General features: G+C 43.8%; 1 protein-coding gene across 2 annotated transcripts in view; it reads right to left on the bottom strand.

Annotated features, from left to right (window-relative positions):
• The window catches only part of KCNJ6 (potassium inwardly rectifying channel subfamily J member 6), a 272,550-nt gene extending 271,732 nt beyond the window's left edge, over positions 1-818 (bottom strand). The window contains exons 1-2 of one of the 2 annotated variants that reach the window (XM_082722479.1): positions 487-818; positions 251-449 (exon numbers count right to left, since the gene is read on the bottom strand). The gene's annotated coding sequence lies outside the window, so the exon portion shown is untranslated. Of the gene's footprint in view, positions 1-250 lie in introns of both variants that reach the window. The other variant, XM_082722478.1, reaches the window with a different exon arrangement.
• Between the last annotated feature and the right edge of the window lie 11,367 nt (positions 819-12,185).

The following is a 12,185-nucleotide window of genomic DNA, read 5'->3' as shown; positions in this document are numbered from 1 at the left end:
ACCCCCTTCTCTCCCCGCCCCCCTTGCGAGTTTTCAGTTGCTAATGAAAACCCTATGAAACAGATTTCCCTTCCGTTATGTAACCGGCTTCTCTCTCGCCTTTCCCTTGACTTGGGCATCATGTTTCTCATCAGAGTGAAGCATGCAGCCACGGAGACTGGGGAGGGGGAGGTGGAGACCCGAGGGCACGGAACGTTTTGCCCAGATTGTGCCAGCTTCTTGCCTTCGAGCAACTCAGCGCACCGCTTACCTTGCTGCGGACAGGGTGGTTTCACTCAATCATGATCTCCTCTTGGAACGGAGCAAGATTTGATAATTGAGTACACGATGGATGGTGAGGGGAGAAAATAAAAAAAGAAAAGGAAAGACAAGCTGGAATCAGATGGTCAAATTTCACATCAGCCCCGGGAGGCTGTTAGGAGTCTCCATTCTCCTGGCGGTGCACCCAGCTCTGGGTCTGGCTTCCCGGTTCCCGCGGATCCCCACCCCTCCACCCGCCCAACCTCTCCGGCCAGGTGCGGCCGTCTGCGAACTGGCTCCCTCTGGCCGCGAACGGAGAGGAGGGCTGGGCGCGGGGTCACAGGAGGGGCGGAGGGGTGTGCGTCGGACAGGGACGCGGGCGGCAGACCGGTGGAGGGAAGGGTTTGAAAAAAGCAAGAGTGGCGGAAAAAAAAAAAAAAAAAATCCCGGCTGGGAGAAAAGTGATGGGCCACGCAGAGAGACGTCATGAAAGCCGCAGATTCAATGAATGCTCCTCAATTCCAGCGGACGGGCTGAGCCCCGCTGGCCGCGCACGAACCCGCGCGGCTCCGCGGATAAAAGCGAGCGCAGCGCCGCGTGCTGGAGGAAAGCGGCCGCACAGTGTGTTCGCGAGAGGCAGGGGGCAGGGACGCGGAGGGGAGGAGCGCGAGGTCAGGAGACGCCCACCCACCGCGCATACCCCTCCCCTCCCCGGGTTGGGGCGGAGGTCGGGGATACTTCACGGGCCCCTTCCCAAACCCGAGCCGGAGCGGAGGCGACCGAACCAAACCCCACCCCTCCAAAATGAAGCTGGAGATGTCGGGGCGCTCCACGCTCGGGGACTTTGGGGTTAGCCTCCGTTCCCATCTTTCCTCCTCTGCCACTAAGTAAGTTATTCCCGGAGAAGAGCCTGGACAGCAGTCAAGAGCCGAAGCTCCGGGATCACTTTGTGTCTGCTGCTCGGAGGGGCTCCATCTTTCAGGTTTCGTGAAAACACAGAAAAAGGGTCTTGCCTCTGTCTCCCTTGGGCTGAAATTACCGAGTCAGCCTGGACTCAGGAGCTGGAGCGCGCAGTGTGCGCGTGCCCAGGAGGGGGCGCCGCGAGCCCCTGGGGCGGGGTGGCGGGTGAGGGGCCGCGCCCCGCGGAGGGGTCGGGATCCCGTGGATCCCGAGGGAGCCCAGCCCGCTGCTTCGTTCAGTCCGTGCTGTCCACAGCAGCTGGGGGCGCCGCCGCTGCTCCATCCCACCCCGCCCCGATGTTTCTTGGGGGCACTGGAAACAAAGAAGGAGACACTGACCTTTTTCATGCATAACCCAGCTTGCCTTTCAAGTTAATTTTGTCAGGATTTGGGTAATTGCCTGCTCCATCCTGTCCCTTGATTTTTAACTTGCTTTGTATTGTTATTCCAGAAATCACCTCACATAGCTCCCCTCTGCACACCCTCTTTTTCTTATGGTCATCGCAAACAGTATTTCCACGTTTCCAACGCTATTCCACAACTTGCTTCTATCTCTGTAAGCTCCATTCTTTTTTTTTTTTTTTTTTTTTTTTTTTTGCAGTTTAATTTATTTTTTATTTTCAGCATAACAGTATTCATTATTTTTCACCACACCCAGTGCTCCATGCAATTCGTGCCCTTTATAATACCCACCACCTAGTACCCCAACCTCCCAACCCCCACCCCTTCAAAACCCTCAGATTGTTTTTCAGAGTCCATAGTCTCTCATGGTTCACCTCCCCTTCCAATTTCCCCCAACTCCCTTCTCCTCTCTAACTCCCCATGTCCTCCATGCTATTTGTTATGCTCCACAAATAAGTGAAACCATATGATAATTGACTCTCTCTGCTTGACTTATTTCACTCAGCATAATAATCTCTTCCAGTCCCGTCCATGTTGCTACAAAAGTTGGGTATTTGTCCTTTTTTTTTTTTTTTTTTTTTTTTTTATAAACATATATTTTTATCCCCAGGGGTACAGGTCTGTGAATCACCAGGTTTACACACTTCACAGCACTCACCAAAGCACATACCCTCCCCAATGTCCATAATCCCACCCCCTTCTCCCAAACCCCCTCCCCCCAGCAACCCTCAGTTTGTTTTGTGAGATTAAGAGTCACTTAGGGTTTGTCTCCCTCCCAATCCCATCTTGTTTCATTTATTCTTCTCCTACCCACTTAAGCCTCCATGTTGCATCACCACTTCCTCATATCAGGGAGATCATATGATAGTTGTCTTTCTCTGCTTGACTTATTTCGCTAAGCATGATACGCTCTAGTTCCATCCATGTTGTCGCAAATGGCAAGATTTCATTTCTTTTGATGGCTGCATAGTATTCCATTGTGTATATATACCACATCTTCTTGATCCATTCATCTGTTGATGGACATCTAGGTTCTTTCCATAGTTTGGCTATTGTGGACATTGCTGCTATAAACATTCGGGTGCATGTGCCCCTTTGGATCACTACATTTGTATCTTTAGGGTAAATACCCAATAGTGCAATTGCTGGGTCATAGGGCAGTTCTATTTTCAACATTCTGAGGAACCTCCATGCTGTTTTCCAGAGTGGCTGCACCAGCTTGCATTCCCACCAACAATGTAGGAGGGTTCCCCTTTCTCCACATCCTCGCCAGCATCTGTCATTTCCTGACTTATTGATTTTAGCCATTCTGACTGGTGTGAGGTGATATCTCATTGTGGTTTTGATTTGTATTTCCCTGATGCCGAGTGATATGGAGCACTTTTTCATGTGTCTGTTGGCCATCTGGATGTCTTCTTTACAGAAATGTCTGTTCATGTCCTCTGCCCATTTCTTGATTGGATTATTTGTTCTTTGGGTGTTGAGTTTGCTAAGTTCTTTATAGATTCTGGACACTAGTCCTTTATCTGATATGTCGTTTGCAAATATCTTCTCCCATTCTGTCAGTTGTCTTTTGATTTTGTTAACTGTTTCCTTTGCTGTGCAAAATGTAAGCTCCATTCTTATGCCATCTTTTCTCTGAGAATAAATCGATTGACAATTAAATTTTAAGAGCAACGAGTAACACTGACTAGTAATATTTTAACAACAGTTTAGTATCTGGCTCTTCTTTTGCCACTTTATAAAGTGGTTTTCCTCTCATAAGACACAGAATTTCTATCTCCAAGATGACCCTATTCCAGAGAAGGGTTGGTCAAGACCTCTTATTTCCAAGATCATTGTATTCTACATTTATGCATTGTAGTTACACAGCAATTCAGCCCTTCAAGAATGCTGTCTGCTTTCTAAAAATGACTTGGGTGTGGAGAGGTGTTTGCCTTAATTTGCATCGACGGTTATACACAAATCAACCATGCCAACCGGGCACGCAGCCTGTGAGCCTGTATTTGTTGCTGATTTTCCCTGAGAGGTTGTGATCTCACTTGCCCTTACTTCCTTATTAGGATGGTTAATATGTGATTTTTATGCTCCATAGTGCTTACCAGATCTAGTCATTGTCTTAGAGTGGGACTCCACAGTCCCTGAGGAATCCCCAAGCAAGTATGAAAGAAGCAGGATTTCGGTGGAAACAGCCTTCCAGCATTAAAGGAACAGCTCACACTGACTCTAGTTTGCCTAAATAGCATTCTCTTTATCTGGGGAGATGCTCTGGATACGCCTGCTAATTTTGACTAGATACATTTCTACCAACAGAAGGCTATCTCAAGATTTATTTCTTACAGCACCTCAGACTAAGTAGGTAAGTCCAGAGAGAATAATAACCCCTTTTTCTCCCTTAATTTAAAACTGGCTAGAGTGCTGTGGGTTGCACATGGGCAAGAGCTTGTGTTGAATGAGGCAGATCATACTAGCCTGACAAGGGGTGGGGGGTTGACCAAAGCCAAAGAGAAGAGCAGTAGGTTTAACTGAATTCATTTATTCCTGAGAGATCTCAGGCAGTGACTGATGTTAACTAAGTCACTGGTCACTGGTGTTAACTGGTGTTAACTAAGTCACTGCTATTAACTGAGAGGAGTCTTGGTGGCATCTGGAAATCAGGCAAGCTGTCCTTCCCAGCCACATGTTGCAGCTGCTCTGAGCTTCCAAGAGCCCTGTCTGTCAGGCTACACTGTGTTCAGCATGTCTGGAATCTCACTTAAAAGTCTATTTTTTTATTTTGGATGAAGCCAAGATCTCAGGGTGGGGGAGTGTTGGGTGGGTACCAAGGGGGGCTTCTAAGCCTTAGCTTCTCCCGCCTCTAGGTAGGTCAGTACTCCAAAACTGACCAAGATGGTGATCGACTCTTCTATACGGACAAGGTTGGAGTCTCCCTGACACATCAGACTGTAACAGGGGCTAGCAGAGTTGACAAACTGAAATATCCCAACTGGGTGTCATGTGCTGTGTATAATCTTGTTTTTCTTCACTATTGATTGTGGCAATTGACAACCCAGTCTAGCTCCCTCACCCATGTAGATCTGACCCAGCTTTGGACAGGCTGACCCCCGTCCTGTCAGCCCGGGTGCTGGGTGGTGGTTTCTGGTCTCTGTCTTGTCTTGCTTTGTCTAAAGTCTGTTGCTCGTTGGACGTTGAAGCCTTTAGCCTGCTGTGGGTGACCGTTCCTCTTCCTCTGATTCCTCCACCCACCTCTCCCTTCACCCACGAAACCAACACTAAAATCATCTTTAAAGTACAGAGAAAGGAGTATAATATCTAAATAATTTATTTTAACTATAAAGGAACATTTGATTTAAAGAGTACCAAGAAACAAATTTAAGAATTATTCTGTTCTAAAGCTCTGCTTCCAATGGACTAGGTTGATTCCATCCATGTTTCTTATTGAGGGGATATCCAGAAAGAGCTACTGTCTTTCCTTCTTGGATTTTGATGGTAAATTTTGAGAAACATACTTTTTGTTGTTGTTTGTTTTATTTTGTTTAGAAATACATTCTTTTTTGTTGTTGTTGTTGCTGTTCAAGTTTTAATTTAAATTCTAGTTTGGTAACATGTAACATAGTATTGATTTTGGGAGTAGGACTTAGTGATTCATTACTTATAATAACACCCAGTTACATGTAACTTATCACAACACCCATCACCCATTTAGCCCATCACCCACACACTTACCCTCCACACACTTACCCTCCACCCACACACTTACCCTCCACACTTACCCTCCATTTGTGGAGACACATTCTCTCTCTCTTTTTTTTAAAAGATTATTTATTTATTTATTTGATCAAGAGAGAGCAGGGGCAAGGAGCAGAGGGAGAGAGACAGAAACTCTGCAGAGCATGGAGCCTGTCACAGGACTTGATCCCATGACCCCAAGATCATGACACGAGCCGAAATCAAGAGTCTGATGCTCAACCAGCTGAGCCACCCAGGCGCTCCTGTGGAGATACATGTTTGATAAATATATCCAGGTGTAAGAAATTAAGTGCTTTTGCTAAGAAAGGAGTTTCAGATGGTTTTATTTTTATTTTTTTATTTTACTTGTTTTCAGATGGTTTTAATTCTGAGGGATTTTCGTGCTGATCTTTAGCACTTTCAACCTCCAATTGTTCAATTATTTCTTCTCTTTCTTTGATAGACTTTCATCTCCTGCACATTTCCGACAGTTACTTTCCGTCCCTTACTTTGGAATTCCGTTCACTATCTCTACTAATCTTAAATTATAAGTGCTTGTAAGCATTTTAAAATTACGCATTTTCGTTTTTGTTCTGTGGCTTGATAAATGAGTCCAATCTAAAGGCTCATTTGATAAATTCTTTCTTATAGAATGTTTTATTAGTTCATCATTTAGTAGGTATCATGCCTTTTAATCAAAGTGTCCCTCTAAGGAATTCATTAAAATACAATTTAAGAAAGTCATAATAGCCTCAAATATAATATTTCAAAAGACCACAGGAGGTGATGATTACAAACAATTGCGTAAATTAGTCTTCCTGTACCTCTTACTGGAAATAATTTGGATTAACATAAAATCTGGGCAACATAAACATTGCAGGCCAAAATAAAGGACTTAGATCTGTAAGATGCTTTTTTTCTGTAGTTAACCATGTGCTAAAATGCCCAGATTCTTTGTTTTAGGTTTTTGTTTTTATTTTAACTGACACTCTTAGCAAAGAGGCTATGAGTTGGAGAGAATGAAATAAAGTTCCTTCTTTTGTATGCTACTGCAACTGTGTGTCATCTCCTGTAGTCACGCTGGACACCAAGCAGACCTGGGCCTTGTTTTTCCTCCATAGAGGTTGGACTCTAGCCCAGCTTCCACAGGCTTCCATGGCTCCCCCAACAGGGCCTTCCCAGCCTTTTCCCCTAGAGATAACTCCCAGAGTCCTGTTCTAAATTCCAGATCAGCTTTGGTGTCTTAAGCAAGATTTATCTATTTAAGGACTCTTGATCCCCCAGCGTTCATGCCGAGCGATGGTGTAGCCAGGGGATTTCTGCTTTATCATCTCATCTGTAAAATGGTGTTTGCAGATGGGCTCTTTGGGAAGCAGACTCTGAAATGGACTAGTGTGCTGGATATTTTTAGGGATGTTTCTTAGAATGTTATGTCCATGAGATCAACACCTATGGAAGAGAAGTAAGAAAGTATGGGTGAGAAGCAGGGCTGATCTCAGTCTTGACACATCCCATAGGGAGCTCCAAAGATAAAATGAACTATTAGAATTGTCCTGTATTAAGCCAAGATAGCCCTGACCTGATTGGTCCCTGGATATGAGCTATCTGGGAAGGGCATGACTGGGCAAGGAAGATTTAGATAGTCTGCATCTGGTGGCTAAAAACTGTCTGCTTATAGCATTCCAGCAGTTAGGTCAGTAAGCCCTCTCTTGAAGGAAGATCTTAGTGACACATCTCTCCATTTACCAAAAATGGACATGATAGCATTACCTATTGCATAGTGTTCCTGTGACTATTATATGAAGTATTATATAACATACTCCATTTAAAAAGTGGAGCCCACAGTCTGGCATATAGTAGCTGCTTAAGAAATATGAGTTATTTATTAATGGATGATGCTTATTAGTTTTATGCTTAAACAAACTCAGGATTTGTATTCATGTACCTCCAGATTTGTATCCATACAGTTTCAAGTCCCTTTCCAAGTACCAGAAAAATATAGAGAGTACTTCTTATTGTTTCTGATTAGCAAACAAGTTCAGTCCCTGAATCAATTACCGTGCCTGGGAGGATACTATGGTAGATGTTGTCTGTTCACACCTAGTATCTATTTCTACCCATTTCTGATACCCTGATTTGGGAATAGGGCACATTAATTCATGTTCAAAGAGAAATTTAATATCAGACTGGAAGTCAGACATTTCCTGGAATAGGAGGAAAGGAAGCTTTGGCATCAACAACTTTTTCTTCAGTCTGAAAGGGAAGAGGTCTAGAGAGAAGTAAATGTTCAGTATATGTAATACAGGTAACTCTCTAATAATACAATGTATATAATTCTCTAATTACACAAGGAAGTTAGTTTCTCACTTTGAGGGAAACAGTGGTAAGAATTATCTTTTTGTAGTCTCATAGGAGACTCTGGTAACCACAGATGGTGGTTTGCTTCTCCTTGCTATGTAATTCTCAACAGTGATTTATTTAGGTAGTTCTTTCCTCCTATTTTCTGTTTATTTGGAACCAAAGTGCGAGAAATGGAATATAGAATCAGTAAAAATTCCGAAGTCCACAAGGAAAACAAACATCCCAGCCTGGAAGCTACAGTGATGCTGCAGTTTAGCGTGGGATCCATGAAATTGATTGCTGGTGGCAAACAAAGAACAAATCTCATTTGCAACTTCAAGTCCCCGAGCTGTAGTCACACACACTACTTGTATTCATCTGCTGACTCAAGACCCACCGAGCAGCAGGAAGGAGAACACTGGTAGGCTGCCTCTAGCACTTTAACACCATGATTCATTTCCATTTTCCAGCTCTTAGATCTTTCTTTCTTTCTTTCTTTCTTTCTTTCTTTCTTTCTTTCTTTCTTTCTTTCTTTCTTTCTTTCTTTCTTTCTGTTTTTAAAGATTTTATTTATTTATTTGACAGACAGAGATCACAAGTAGGCAGAGAGGCAGGCAGAGAGAGAGAGGAAGCAGGCTCCCCGCTGAGCAGAAAGCCCAATATGAGGGCTCGATATCCCACAAGGCCTGAGTCTAAGGTAGATGCTTAACCCACTGAGACACCCAAGCGCCCCAATCTACCTTTTCTTGACCAAGTCCAAGCCTTTAACACCTACTCTCAGACTTTTAGTTTGTTTCTTATCTTTGACCCTCCCAGAGTTATTTCCCCTCTTCTTTTTTTTTTTTTAAAGATTTTATTTATTTATTTGACAGAGAGAGATCACAGTAGACAGAGAGGCAGGCAGAGAGAAGAGGGGGAAGCAGGCTCCCTGCCGAGCAAAGAGCCCGATGCGGGACTCGATCCCAGGACCCTGAGATCATGACCTGAGCCGAAGGCAGCGGCTTAACCCACTGAGCCACCCAGGCGCCCCTATTTCCCCTCTTCTTAAAGCTGGCGGTTCTCACATTTGATCCTATTGACTTGTTCCTTCTGGTTCCTATCTTCTCATTCTGTGTCATGCATTAAATAGATTATTTATAGTACCATAAATATGACAGACATAAACTTGTTTCCCATAGAGTTATATGATCCTTTCCAAACAAATATAATTCAGGAAATAAATATGATACAAGATAATAAGATAATGGGATAGATTCTTGTCCAAATGGTTCATGAGTAACACGATAATAATAAAATCTTTAAAAATTTCGAGGACCTTGGGGAAATTACTTAATTTTTTAGGCTCTCTAATACAGAAATAATTATAACACCTTTTATTAGTTATCTATTGCTGCATAACAAATAACTACAAACTTAGTATCTTAAAAAATACCCAGTTATAAGCTCTTAGTTCTGTAGGTCCCAAGTCCAGCAGGGCATGGATGGGCTCCCTATGTAGGGCATCACAGTGTGGAGATCAAGCTGTCAGCCAGGTTGAGCTCCAGTCTGGGGAAAAACATCCACTTCCAAGCTTATTTTTGCTATTGGCAGAATTCCCTGTCTTACAGTTGTAAGGCCGAGGTCCCCATTTCCTTCTTTGCTATTAGTAGGTGGCTCTCCTTTGCTCCTGGAGGCTGCTTACATTCCTTGTCATGTGGTCCCTCCATCCTCAGGCCAAGAAACGGACATAGGATTCTTCTCATGTTTTGAGTCTCTGATGACTTCTGCTGCTATGAGTCAGAGAAAACTTTCTGCTTTTGACAGACCCATGTGATGAGATCAAGCCCACCTAGATAAACTCTTTAAGGTCAGTTGATTCGGGACCTTAATTATGCCTGAAACATTCCTTCACAACATCACTTAGGATAATGTCTGACTTAATAAGGGGACAAGGTGTGTATATACCAGGGGCTGAGAATCTTGGGGGCTCTCTTAGAATTCTGCCTACCACATACCTGCCTCACAGATTGTTAGATGAGCTGATACACAGATAGCCAGTATATTAAAAACAAGGTTTTCATGGAAACACCAAGAGATACTCATGGTTGTTTGCTCTGCTGATTCATTTCATTGTCATGAAGCGGCAGCTGATCCCACAATTAACTGAGCCGCCTTTCTCTCCTCTTCCTCCAGCTTCTCTGACTCCTGAGCTTCTGTGATGACAGATTTCTGCACAATACTCCGGTCACCAAGGGCAGAGACAAGAAGAACTGACATGAGGTTCATTTCATCCTTGCGGGGTTCCAGCCTATGCTTGTGGGTTCTAGACTGTTTGTATCATATTATGTCACTGCTATAGTGGCCACATCTCTAGCTTGTCCTCCAGCTAAGATCATAGTAGTAGCTGCATTTTTCTTTCACTATTTTGTCTTCCCCTTGCTGTCAGCACATTGACAGGGTGGACTTGGACTTCATTACCTGGACAGGAACTCCAATAATTATTGGTTAGAATGTTGGCCTTTGGTGGTACTGTCATTGTTAAGTTGTCATGGTTTTCCAGGATTGTTGAACAAGGGAATAATAAGAGGGGTCCCAGTATGTTCCTGAGTTCAAAGACAAACCTTCTTGCCCATGGTACTGCAATAGCTACTCAGCTTGTCTCTGGTAATCAGGATTGGTCACAACACCCAGGACTCCTTTTCCATATGCTGGTTTAATAGCATAAAGGCCAAAAGGCCAAAAGGCCCAAAAAGGCCAGGGTGCTATCTTAACATCTAATGCATCAGAGCTGCTACTATGTTTTGTGGTTGGTGCCTTCTTCCCTTGGACACTAGGACCTCAAACCCAACAAGTCAAGGTAGTAGGATGAGAAGCAAACATAATTTTGTAAAACTCCCCCCATCACCCTATGGGTTACTGGCTATGCATTCTGTGTATTCTAGCTATGGCACCGATAGCACATATGTTGGTTGCAGATTAGGGCATTTACTGCATCCCATAAGAGAGAATCCCAACCTCACAGTGACTGCTTCCCAGCTGGTACCATGACAGAGCTTTCAGAAGACCATCCCACCATTCCCCCTACGTGGCTGGTTCCTGGTGATGGGTCATATGGTAGGACGAGGGAAGTCTATTAGCATGGGCCCACTGTCACACTTAGTTTATCACAAATTGGACCCCTGCTCAGTAGGACCCTATGATATGGGTAAGAGTTAGAGATTGTTGAAGAAATGAGGCCTGGTGGAAGAGGTCAGTGTACTGCATCTACTACAAATTGGCTTCCTGGTTCCCCTAAGGCTGGTTCTCTGCAGGGGATAGTGGCTTTGATTAAGACATAAACACCTTCACATTCTGTGCCCATTCATTGAGGCCCATGTATATACTTCTTCCTAGAACCCATTACTATCAATTTTCTAACTCTGATGGCATGAATCAAAGCATATCTGTAACTCAGTCCATTTTTCCTTCCACATTACAAAGAAAATTTAGAACACTACCCACATACCTGCCCATGGGGAGATGTCCCTTCGCCACCACCTTTTTGGAATAGCTTCTGTCTGGTATAAACAAATCGGGCTCTTGAATTTTCTTCCCTCATTAACTGATCATAAGAAATTCCTATTAAGTCATAAACATGTGTTGATGGATAAAAAGCAGAGCACTAGAATCAATAAACTTCTGGCCAACTTCCTTTTGCAGTTTACTTGGAACTTTCATTCTGTTTTCAACCCCAAGTCCTATTTGCCTATGCTAGGTTGTTATACTATTGGCTCCCAGTGGAACTTGTCTCTGGGTGTCCAAACTCTTGTGTTGTCCCCTGTCACACTGACTGTCCTTGGGCAAGTATCTTGCATTAGTTAATGGGATATCATCAACTATGATAAATATTTGTGTGCTGGGGTTAATTCTCCTCTTGGAACCTGAGACTGCATGTGAGAAAACCATGTCTGGCCTCCCTGAGCATGAAAGATCACAGTGAGAGAGACCTGAATTTCTCAGCTGTCTCCGTTGAGCCCAGTCCCCAGCTAGCCCTTCAGCTTAAAAACTAAGGAAAAACCAGCATGAGAACCAACCATAATAAATCAACAGAACATTAAAAATATTAAACTACCGTGTTTTTTTTTATTGAAACCTCAGGTTCTGGGATGGTTGTTATCCAATGATGGATAACTGAGAGAAAAGTCCATACCTAGTAGTGGGGGGGCTTCTGTAATGAAAACCCCAAACATGAAGGGTCGACTTTAGGGCCAGGCAGTGAGCACAGATTGGGAGGCAAGGAAACTGCCATTGGAGATGGGATAGTGGGCAATTGAAGGCTTATAGTAGTAAGGCAATTTGCAAAGCTGTCACCAGTAGTAGCTTGCGAGACAGAAAATATATCTGACCTCAAGGATCTTGCTAAGGAGATTTCCAAGTAGAATACTGAAAATACCCATGGCTTCTTCAGTTGTATATAATTTAGGGGAAATTCAAGAGACAGAATCTGCTGGTTGGAAAAGAAAACGGTTTCTCACCTCTAGTCTTTCCTGCCAGCAA

Source organism: Mustela nivalis (genome assembly GCF_964662115.1).
Source record: "Mustela nivalis genome assembly, chromosome: 1".
NCBI lineage: Eukaryota > Metazoa > Chordata > Mammalia > Carnivora > Mustelidae > Mustela > Mustela nivalis.
The sequence above is the reverse complement of the archived record's forward strand: the minus strand, read 5'-3'. Positions and strand labels throughout refer to the sequence as shown.